The sequence below is a fragment of the Dendropsophus ebraccatus genome, chromosome 6 (assembly GCF_027789765.1).
Source record: "Dendropsophus ebraccatus isolate aDenEbr1 chromosome 6, aDenEbr1.pat, whole genome shotgun sequence".
NCBI lineage: Eukaryota > Metazoa > Chordata > Amphibia > Anura > Hylidae > Dendropsophus > Dendropsophus ebraccatus.
In genome coordinates, this window is record NC_091459.1 from 53,293,767 (window position 1) to 53,306,473 (window position 12,707).

Consider the following 12,707-nt stretch of genomic DNA (forward strand, 5'->3'; position numbering starts at 1 on the left):
TAAGGGTCAAGGAGGCCAGAGGTTCCATACAGAGGGTATGCATACCATTGATTTGATAAATGATCTCTCCATCACAATATCACGCCTTTAATTGATCTGAAAATTCACCTTAAATGCCCATGGACAATTCACTTATAACCTCTTCTACCACTTTGACAGCCATTAGTTCATATTTGTTACAAATCTGCACTTATACAGTAATCCCCAAATGTTTTGCAGAATCACTGATGCTGTCCCACCGCAGGCAGTGATAGGTTGAGCGGGCTGTTATCCTGAGAAAAGTCCGTCTTGGAAGTGGAGGTGGGATCATCTTGGCTGGGACCCAAAGAAGCTGTAGGAGAAACCCAGGGAGCACGGACAGGTAAGAAAATGCTGTGTTTTCACCAAGAGCAGCAACAAATTAAAACTTAGTTTTGCATGGAATGACACTTTAAGCTCCATTCACTTCAATGGAACTGAGCTGCAAAACCTACACCCAAGCTGAAAACCCAAAGAGCAGTAGCGGATTATAATAGGTCCTTTTTGGGCGGTAGCCAGGGGCCCTGAGCTCCTGGGGGGCCCATGGCCTCCCAAACAGACTTATACTTTCAGTGGTGTATTGTCTCCTGGCTACAGTTCCGCCATGATTTGTAAACAATAGCCACTTTTTTACCTTGATTTTGCACAAACCAGGGCATCATGACATTATCTATCCTGTACTATGAACACTGCGCTAGTGCTGCTATAGTTACAGTGGGGTGGGGGGGCCAAGGATGGCGAAAGGCTCGGGGCTTATGGTAAAGTTAATCCGCCCCTGCCAAAGAGTCATGCCGTTTCTGGAAGAAAGCAGCCGTGTTTCTATAATTCTAAATAAGCCCATTTAATACGATATAGGAGAAATATGTAGTTTTTTTTTTTGGGGGGGGGTTATTTTTGCATTTTTAGATACTGGTCTTTGACCACACAACAATGCGTCTCCTAAAAATGGAAGAATGTTAAAAATCTTCAGGGTAGTATAACTTTACTCCATATCATTACATCATTCATACAATTCCTCTGAAGCATTTTGTTATACTAACCCTTTAATTCGCACCCTTTACAGCATTCTTCTGTGCATTGATTTTTTTACTATTACTATAAGTTGGTGTCTTGGGTTTCCACACAAGTATATCATAAGTGTCTGTCGCAAGCAAATTGGGTGTTTCAGTTTGTCAGACCTGTCATAATAAATTAATTACAGGATGTTGCAGAAATGGAGGCAGCATCTTGCACAGTTTAATATAGCACGGTTTCCCCACTTCTATATAGTTGTGGTTAGATAAATCCTCTGAAAATTTACAGCTGCTGAGGACTAGTTTATATACACTGGCTGCCTCTGACACAGTAATAATCCGCATAGATTGTACAGATAGTCATGATAGTGTAGGAAACGTACATGTAACTAGGTGATTGGACTAGTTTTGAATTCACATCAGGAAATATGTATGCTAAATATACATAACAGCAGGATAAAGGTTTTCTAGAATTATTCTATAAATAAATGGAAATATAATATGCAATAGACCTATATTACACTGAAAATGCTAACAGGACTTAAAATAGAGAGTAGTACTACCATTATAGTACAAACTCATCCTCCTAAAAATAGGCAGAGAAAACCCTGATCGAGTGAATTTACAGGCAGCGGCATCATTGGCATCATTGGAGTAATATTTGTACAAAGTAATAAAGCTTAGGCTTTTTCTTGAGATTTACAAACCATTGCATAGTCACTAGAGATGAGCGTACCTTGAGCATACTCGAGTCGATCCGAACCCGATCTTTCGGCATTTGATTAGCGGTGGCTGCTGAACTTGGATAAAGCCCTAAGGCAATGTGGAAAACATGGATATAGTCATTGGCTGTATCCATGTTTTCCAGACAACCTTACAGCTTTATCCAAGTTCTGCAGCCCCCGCTTATCAAATACCAAACGTTCGGGTTCAGATCGACCTGAACCCGAACCCAGTTTGCTCAACTCTAATAGTCACATAGACTAAAATTCATAATGCATTAAAAGAGGACTCTAAATCTAAAAATCCGGTGCCGGTAGGGGGTGGAGGGAACAAGGATCTATACTTACCTGTCCCACAGCACAGCATCACCAGCTCTCTGCCGACCACCGGTCTCCTGCATCTCCCGCACCCGCTACGCCTTGGCTCAAAAATGCCCCTTCAGCCAGTCAGTGACTGTCTGGGGTGGGATGAAGCGGGAATATACAGGAAGAAAATCGGCAGCTGTCAGAGAACTGGTAATGCTGAGCTACTGGGGCGTGGAGACAGGTAAGTATAGATTTTTTTTATTATGTTCTCCCCACCCTCTGCCTGCACTGGATTTTTAGATTTGTCTGGAGTTCTTCTTAATAGAATATACTGTAATAGACATATGGATCTGTTTCATTAAAAGGATTTAATACTTTTAAACAAATAGCTGCTTTGTGTTTTGTTCTGTATTACTATCTCTCTAAGAACCAATGGCTCAGTAAGCTCATATTTATTTAAAAAAGAAATCTCAAACTGTTAAAAATGTTAGTACAATGTACAAAGAAAAAAATTGGCACTCACCAGGTGTGAACAGACAATCTGGCGTTATTCAGGCAACAGAGGTAGCAGAGGAGAGGGGATGGGTGACCACAATTTTGTGGCTAGTGCTTTTTCAGGGTTCATTAAAGTGGCACTAGCTGTGAAACAGCTATTAAAAGCGGTTGTCCAGCCAGAACCCCTTTTTGGGCAATGCCCAGGGAGGAGGTGGCAGTAAACAATAACATCCATTTACTGCTGCAGTGCTGCTCTTCGCATTCCGCTGCTTCTGTCCCTGGTGTGGGCTCTGCTTAGCCTTTCAGAGGCGGGACACTGCTATGGCCATTGAATGGCTAAGTGGACCTATGACATCACATTTCAACACCCCAGAAGTGGGAACACACCAGGGACCAAAGCAGTGGCATGCAGGCAAGCTGGAGCCAAGCAGGTAAGTGGATATAATTGTTTTCACCCACCTCCTCCCTGGGCACTGCTAAAAAAAAGGTTCTGGACGGACAACCCCTTTAATGTCTAGCAAGAAATGGTTCTTTGGTGCCAGATATCTTAAAATTAATAAGAATAGGAGAGATTCCAGGTTCCAAAGAATGGCTATTGGCTATTGGCCCAGATTTATCAAATTGTCCTAGAACTTCAGCTGTTCTGCCCACAGCAACCAATCACAGCTCAGCTTTCATATCTTCATTAGCTCTGATAACATATACATTATTAAGGATTATTTTCTATAGGCATAATGTATCCACAGCAACCAAGGTACAGATTACATAGAGAGCCTGCTGTATGAACTTCATAATGTAAGGACTTGCTGTTCATCTTCCACCTGTAACATCCTCCTTTTTTGTGCAGTTATTTTCAGTAACTACGATACAAGAGCTGGTAAATAAAATTATGTTTCCAGCCTGGTCAAGTGCACCAAATAAGTGGTGTCATGCAAGGTTCAAGTGTCCGTCTTGGCATCCTCCCATATTTGTTGGAATAAGTAATTGATAACCCTCAAGTGTTCAGAATATGACACCACAAACTGGTTTGTTTGCACACAGCATTAGTAACCTAATTGTGTTGTTATGATAGACGAATCCTGTGATTGAAAATGTAATGAAACTTTACATTCCCTTGTAATAAAAAGAAAAAAACCATGGGCCGGGGGGGGGGGGGGGGTATGTATTTACGCTGTAGGTATTCTGTCCATTTAAACATCCTGCTGTACAAAATTGCGCAAAAAAGTATGCAAGATCTCCCACAAATATGGAGATGACAAATTCCATAGTGCTTATAGGGGTACTCCGGCAAAAAATAAAATCAGCTGGTGTCAGAAAGTGATACAGATTTGTAATTTACTTTTATTTAAAATCTCATATCTTTCAGCACTTATGAGCTGTAAGAAAATATTTTTCACCAGAGTACCCCTTTATGGTGAAAATACAACATTCTAAGTTTCTCTGTAGGGATATAAATTCACAATGCTGCCATTAGAGATGAGCGAACCTCGAGCATGCTCGAGTCCATCCGAACCCGAACTTTCGGCATTTGATTAGCGGTGGCTGCTGAACTTGGATAAAGCCCTAAGGCTATGTGGAAATCATGGTTGTAGTCATTGGCTGTATCCATGTTTTCCAGACAACCTTAGAGCTTTATCCAAGTTCAGCAGCCCCCACTAATCAAATGCCGAACATTGCTCAAACAAGAGAAATAAAAAATGTGTAAAAATACCATCTAATTTCCCTAACTATACTACAATGGGTGTGTTGGTATAAATATGGAGCTTGCAGTATAGTCTCATAGATGAACATCTCTTGTTCATACCCTCACAGCAACAAAGTCTATTTCTCCACCGTACAGTATTTATTACTTATAAAAAAAATTATGGCAAATGAAAAATGAAAAAGTTATCTCACTGCAGTTATAGACCACTAGCTATGTAACAAAGCTATACTTACTTGTATCCAGGTCCAGTCTCCTGAAGGCAGTTACATAACAAAGCAATACTTACTTGTATGCAGGTCCAGTCTCATGAAGGCAGCTATATAACAAAGCTATACTTACTTGTATCCAGGTCCAGTCTCCTGAAGGCAGCTATATAACAAAGTTATACTTACTTGTATTCAGGTCCAGTCTCCTGAAGATTTTTGGTGTTGTCCTGGTTGAAAAAAGAGACTAACCACAGGAAGTCCCAGTCATCTGTGCTCACAGAGAAGGCAGTCATGTGACTGATGGACACATTAAGCTGTCATACTCTGTACTGTGTTTAGTCTTTTTTTCTTCAATTTTAAATTCTGTATTGCATTTAGAAAGAAGGAAGAAATCTTATGTACTTCATTAAACATCTACATCTGAACCACATTCATTGCTGCCTATATAACATAACCAGGATGCCAATATAGTTGGCTACTAGGTGGACTACAAACAACCTCATCTGGTTCGTTCTGCTGAGAACTACCTAAATCCTTCAGTAAGTAGTGAATTAATGGTTTATTCCCATCTGGGACATTTATGATAGCATTTGCTATAAATGTTCCATAGATGCTGGTTTCAGCATATCTAGCAAGCTACGCAGCTACGCGGAGGGGTGCAGGAACATAATAAAAATATTTACCCATCCCGTGTGCCCCTGCTACGCTGCATCGCCAACTCCCTGGTAAGTCAAGACCCGGGGGAATGTACCCTCTCAGCCAGTTAAGGACTGTAGCAGACTTTCCTGGCCCTGGGCTGTGACACGGCAGGAGCAGGAGCTGCAGGAGCCTGGTGATGCAGTGCTGCAGGGGGTACAGGGACAGGTAAATATACATTCTTAATTATGTTTCCGCACCAAATCAGCAGATTTTTCATTTTGGCCGGACTTCTCCTTTAATCCTGATTTAAGATATTTTAACAATCTAGTGTGAATGGTCACATTTATAAAGTGTGTGTAAAAGTAATAATAATAATAATAGTAATAAATTACATATATTCCTGTGTGTATATTTTTTAGAAAAGTTGCAGACAGATGACTAGACAGCATAATATATGTGCTTCAAGCTTTTAAGGCATTGGTGACCAGATTTTAAGGACTGTTATTGGAATACCTATACAGCTAGAATATGACTTCCCAGTCAAGAACTGATGGGATTACACTGGATTTTTGACACACACCTAAGGAAAAAAAAAAAACACATGTGCAAACAACTCAATGGAATACAATTGCCATCGCTCTGTGCCTTTCCCGCCTCTGACAAAGTATCTTCTATTCACTTCAACAATTAGAGCAGAAGGATGCAATGAATGGAATGCCTCATTATTAACCCTGCATCCCATGCCGGCTATTTCTTATATAGCTGTCTAGTTGTGCTTGTGTTGGGCCATTGTTAAACCTAAGTGGTCATGACATTCATTTCTCCGACAGACAATTGGAGCCAGGCGGCAGATTTAGTCTGCTGGTCAACAGGAGCTTTCGATTGTCAGGTCTTTCTGCTGTTTCCTCATTAGCCCCAGTATGACTCTGATCCTCCTCTCTTTGTCATCCTAATTAACCCATTGGATGCTCACGGAAAGATGCAATGATGCTTTGGAAACACAAGATATATCCCACTGTGTCCTTTTCTCAGTCTGTTCCATATAATAGTAGTAGTCTGATATGTGTGAGAGTATTCACTAGAAAGCACTCATGTTTTTCTGTGTGTGAGTTCTTGCAATGATTGGCTTTAATGATGGGAATTAAACCCTTTTCATAATAAGACATCTCTAAACACCTAAAGACATGAGTATTAGGTCATTGCAACTTCACAATGGATGTATAAATATACCTTTCTGTTTTCTTGGTTAAACACATATAGTAATGTTATTATTTTAATATTTGTAGTTACAAATCCCATTAATACATGACATACATAGCCATAGTGCACCCTCTTTAAAGGGAAACTGTCAGGTCTATATGAGGTAGATAGGTGATAGAGAGATAAAATAAATTATGCCTTTTGGTCTTTACTGTAGTCATTTGCAGAGTTATAAAATTGCCTCTTTCTTTGCAAGCTGAAGTGCCACAAAATGTATGCTGAGCCGCAGCATGCACAACTCTTCCCTCGGACACCCTCCCTGCCTTGACTGATTGATCCTTCAATCCTATACATCAATCAGTTAATACAGAGAGGGTGTGGGAGGAGACAAGCATGGTTCTGTTAAGGGTGCATTAAGCGAACTGGCAGTGTTTGCCCACCTCATACTTTGCGGTCCTTGGTCCTTGACCCAAAAGTGACCCAAATGCCGGGAGATGAGCTGGAACTAAGAATACATGGAGATCCAATAGCAAGAAGATTGCTAGGAGGTTGCAGAAACAACTAAGCAAGGTGTTGAGTAGGTGGAGACTATATATACCCTCAGGAGAACATGCCAGAAGACTCCAATGCTTGTGGGCCGAGCTTATAAACACAGGTGGACAGGCGCATGTCTGCCACTAAAGAGAGTCCAATCCTCCAAGAGGCCAGCTTAGAGCAAGAGAAATTGCCAGAGGACAAGCAGGCTCAGAGAAAGGGAGATGAACACAGTGCCGTGCCACCCAGAGCAGGTAGGGGGTAACGGACATGGCCGCGTCATCATTAATTTTATGTCCCCATCACCTATCTGCCTGTGTCTGCAGCTGCATATCTGGTATGGTCCTGACAGATTCACTTTAACATTTATGTTGATTCTTCAAAAAAAATCAATCTGCTCCGTCTGTGTAGCTCCATTGAGGTCAACTGGTGGCTTCCCTGAGCAGAATGATTTCTCTCTAACAAGTGATCCAATGACACTACACAGTATAGTAGTCGCCCAGATTATGTAGCTTGAGAATCAATGTGAAATCTCTTTGCCTGTATAACTAGCACCATACATTAAGTTTCTGTTTAATCCGATCATGTTAGTGCTAGATTATAAGTAGTTATGGTAGAATCTGGTGCTTTAGACAATCATTTGCTACTAATGTAGGCGTTATAATAAGAAAATCTGCTAAATCTACCATTGCCATTCTGGTACCTAATCTTGCTTGTTTTAGCTGCCTAGGTACTTAAATTAAGATTTTCTGTAGGTCTTGTATTGTTTCCTTTCTATGGTAGATCTAAATTTTACATTGAACAGACTTTTATATGTACATAAAAGAAAAATAGCCACTAACATCGCCTGTGTCCCAAACAAACAAGTGGTGCCAAGCCTCAGTTGCAGAAAATATTATCAGGCATAGATGGAGCATACTATAAACACAGCAGGATAGTATTGGCTGCTCCGGTAGGAGGAAAGGTCTAAGGGCCCTATTACACAGAAAGAAGCTAAAATCTTTCCATGTGTATGTATGTAGGCAACGATCAAACAACTAATGAAAATTTGTTTATACTGTATGTCGTTGATTACATCTTTTGAGGGGACCATAAAATCATTGTTTATTGTTCGCTAATCATTCGCAACTCTTTTGGTGTACATACACATAGTTTGTTCATTATTGCGATCATTAATGTAAGAACAATCGTAATTACGGTTGTAACTAACAACTACCGTTCCCTATGTTATTGTGAATGATTTCAGCTCATTCCCAAAAGCGCTAATTTGCGATCGTTTATAGTTAATCAGAGAAACAAAAATCGATTAGTCTAATAGGATCCTAACCCAGGAGAGAATCAGAGTTAAACTATAAGATTTATTTAATAAATTATAAGAAAGGGGGGGGGGGGTTAGAGGGAGGGGGTGAGTGGGAGTAGGAGGAAGAAAACCACTGAAGAAGTAGAAGGGGAAAAACAAAAAGAAGAGAAGGAATTAACCACAAACAGACCAACCAAGCTATGTCGACTGGGCAGATGATCATGAAGTCAGCTCTCTCAAGTCACAGAAATGCAACCATGAGAACCAGGTTTTAGTGAAATTCTATAAAAGATGATAAGTGGTTACCAACATCTTTTCCATATACACATTCCATGGAATTGGTGCACACCCTGAGGTAGTGTAATTTAGACACAAAACGAACCTGGACTCAAAAACTCACTCTCTCCCTTGCCATGCAACTGCTACTTCACTGCAATAAAGAAACAATGAAAAGCAGTGCGTTACTGCTTATCAATTCACAAGTGTTGATATTGAGGCAGTTCCCAAATTCCCCAGAGCAAGGAACCACAGGTGACTTCCAGTGAAGCCAGATGACCTGCTGCACTACATGAAGTAAATGATGTAACAAGTAGTGTTGAGCGAGCATGCATGGTCGAACATAATGCTCGTTCGAGCATCGAGGGGGAGGGGGCTTTTTTGAGCTCAATGTTCTACTGAGCACCCTGGGTGCTTGGGTACTGTTTAAATATTTGTGCTACTGTACTGTACAGTGTGCCAGTACAGTAGCGTGAATATTTAAACAGTTTTGGAGCTACCAGCATCACCATTCATGATAATGCTGGAAGCTCCAAAACTGTTCAGTACCTTCTCAGTAAATATCTATTCTTACCTGTCTGTGTTCCTACTGGCACCAGCTCCGGTCCCCCAACCACTGACAGCTAGCTCAACCAATCCCTAGTCTATGGTGGGACAGCGTATTGATTGGCCGAGCAGTTTGTCAGTGAGGGGGAAGTGGAGACAGCACCAGAGGGCCTCAGGAGGAGCGTGGACAGGTAAGTATGGCTGCTTTATTGTCTGTATCTATAGCAGCTGCACAACATCTTGTAAAATCTAACATGCCGCGCAGCTGCTACACATTTTAGATGTTTCTGCAAGACACCTTAGAACTCCGGCATTGCATCAGTTTTAATGTGTCTTGCAGAATCCTATTACATTTTTTCATTCAAATGTTTGTATATTTCATACCTTGAAAGGATGTTTAAATGAAACATAAAAAATTAGATGAAAAAATGCAATAGGTTTCTTCAAGACACATTATTACTCTGGCTGTATTTTTTTTTTTTTGTATATTTAATTTTTCAACGGATGAAATATACAAAAATTGGAATTAAAAAATGTAATATGTTAACCAGGCACTGTCCGCTATCCCACACAGGGGGGGGGGGGGGCATCTGGCTGCCTACAAAGGGGTAACTACCTTCTAGGGAGGAACCTATCTGCCTGACAAAAACTTTCCTGTATTAAGCTTACATCACTCATTTTGAATTGAGCTTGTTTTGTAATTTAACAGAGCAAAATAATAGAGATGCAAAAATTACCCAGGGACCTCCACCATTTTAGGTCTCCACTAGAGATGAGCGAATACGATTCGATCGAGTAGGTATTTGATCGAATATTGCAATATATTCGAAAGATTCAAATTCAAACGAGTAGTGAGGAGAATACGTGGGAAACATTCAAAAGCCCTCCCATCGCAGTTGGCGCTTTTTTTAATCCAATGATCATGCAGGGAGGCCGTGAGGGAGCCTGGAGTACGCACGCAGCGCAAAAAGGGCATCTACCCTCATTGGATAGCTGAACCACATGACCTCGAATCTTAAATACTTGGCTCCCGCCTCTCAACCGCAGATAAGCTTTCAACCTAGCCAGGAAAAGATCTTGCAGCAGGGAGAGATAGGTTTTAGTAGCGTTTTGGTTGGGCAGGCTTATTACAGAACCCAAAAGTCCTTTTCAGGGCTAAGATCAAGCGAAAAAGTCATCTCTGAATCAAAAGCTCTTCTCAGTGCTAAGAAATAGATGATATAACAGCAGCATCAGCAGGTGTATTCATTCCAGTACCCTGTGTGTACAAGTGACTTATAGCGTCCCTGTTTAACACCACTAAGGGCACGTTATACATATTGTTCCAGTAGCCCACTAAGGACACCTAATATATACTGTAGCCCAGTAAAAGGCACGTGATACATATTGTTCCAGTAGCCCAGAAAAGACACGTCATACATACTGTTCCAGTAACATTCGTACAGCATTACGCGTGATACGCGCAAATAACATGACGCTCTGCAGACGCACATTGGAATCATGTATGTAACACTGCGCAAGAATTACGAACGAAATGTGTAAACATTGCCATTGCATTTGCAAATATTTTTCCTTCGTAACTGCAGAGAGTGGCGTTATACTGCGATTTTGCGGTGTTGGGTGCACCCAGGCATGCTCCCTCTAATGTCCCAGTGCCATTCCGGAGGTGTTTGCATCGTTTAGGGAGGTTTCATGGGGGACTTGGTGACCTCCAAGTGGTCGAATTTTGATTTCCAAGTGAATTTTTTTCCTATAGACTATAATGGGATCGAATACTCGTTCGAGTAGTCGAATATTGGTGCCTATTCGATTAGAATTCTCGAAAGTCGAATATTTCACTACTCGCTCATCTCTAGTCTCCACCTCTCAGGTACTCCACAGGATAAGACATGGACATGCACTTCTCATGGAAATAAATTCTTCAGTGTACCCCCAACAATTTAGGTTTTTAGGTACAGATGTAGTTACCACCAACTTGATTGGCAGATGGGCTACTATTTTTATGCGGCATCCTAAGCTATAGGCATACTGTGCTACACAAAATATGTACAGGAGCAGGGAAACATGTCAAAGGCAGGAATCCCTGCTCCTGTACACATTTGTTGGGATGGGTGCAAAGTGCCTGGTCCAGGTAATGTATGATGTTGAGTGCATCATGTACACCAGTCTGTAGCACTACTGCATTGTGGCCCTTTGATGTTGCACCACCCCTTCCTGTTTGGTCTTGACTTCATCTGTTTAATAATTAAATGAAATTTGATTATAAATCACAGTTGGAGCTCTATTCACCTTCCTCACAGTTCTGATACTCCATCTGCCTAGAAGAAATCTAATGGCCTAGTGTACTCGGTGCCATACATTTTACTCCAGTTTCAGTCCTGTGCTGTGGACCAGATTTTATTATCCAGTAAACAAGAAGATGACAGAAGACATAAGCATTGGGGCCTTATTATACAGAGCAATAATCTTCTGAATTAGGCTCATTACCGCTCTGTGTAATATAGACAACGATCAGCCGATTAAATCGATCATCGGCTGATGGTGTCTTTTGGTCCTGACCTAAAATCATTGGCTGCCGGGCATGAATCACTGTGTCTAATAGAGGGGCAATAGTGGTATGATGACTTTGTGAAAAAAACATAATAAACTTTATACATAGTACCTCTTAACGCTCCCTTCTGCCCGTCCCCCTGCAGCTGAAGCTTCCACACCACTCTTTGAAGTGACTGGCCTCTCAGCCAATCACTGGCCACTGAGCTGTCCCATCTCAGCCAGTGATTGGCCTGTCACTGACCGGCTGTGAAGTTCCAGTGGCAGCTGCGGGGAGCTGGGAGAAGCTAGTAAGACACCGGGGAGCGTGGACAGATATGTATAAGAATTATTATTTTACACTAAAGGCAAGGGCTGCATAACAATATATACATAAAGGCCTTGCTGCACAATTATCGAGCCGTGTAATAGGCTTAGTAAGAGAGCACTGATCTAGCAGATTGGCGCTCGCTTATCTAGAATTGTGTGTCGTGTAGAAGAACAGAAATGAATACTCTAAGAGTCTTTAACACTAGAAAAGAGCCATGTACACTAGAAAACACATATATACAAGTAAATATTAAAAAGATGAAGGGACTATGTAAATTTTCTTGCTCTTCAACACTGAATACCTTTGTTTTGATCACTATGCCCAACTGGTTCCACAGAAAAACATACTATCTGGGGAGGCAAGCGATGCATTTCACAAACACAGCTGCCTTACTGTTTACAAGCAAATTTAACTGGTTACCAGTCCGTTACCTAAAAGTAAAAAACATCACAGCTTCAACACATACATTATTAAATTAGAAAGTTCTTAGAAAATCTTAAACTCAAATTAGGCAAATTTTATTAATTCTTTTGAAGTGTTATTAAAACTTAGAGTAAAGTTCATAAACATCCTAAAGTAACGACAAAGTAAAACCTTTGTATCTGTATGACATTTGATAAAAATTGTAATTTTGTTAATGTACATAACAATTTTACAGTTTCCCAATCTGTCACAGTCTTACCAGGTTTTTTTTTCTTACAGAGAAATGAAAGCAACTTAACCATCCTGATGCTATTTACTGGATATTATGTGATGGTTTTTATATTCTCGAAAAAAAAAAAAGTTCACTTTCATCTTCTTTCAAACTGTGAAGAGATAGCATTCCAAAGTTATATCAAGACATTTGTTTACCCAGGGCAAAATATAGCCCAATATTTAAAGGGGTT

The 12,707-nt window shown here is 40.7% G+C and overlaps 1 long non-coding RNA gene across 1 annotated transcript in view; it reads left to right on the forward strand.

The window, feature by feature from the left end:
- The first annotated feature begins 287 nt into the window (after window positions 1-287).
- LOC138795637 (uncharacterized) overlaps window positions 288-12,707 on the forward strand; it is a 53,958-nt gene continuing 41,538 nt past the window's right edge. The window contains exon 1 of the long non-coding RNA XR_011363647.1: window positions 288-361. This is a non-coding gene — a long non-coding RNA (uncharacterized lncRNA). The remainder of the gene's footprint in view (window positions 362-12,707) is intronic.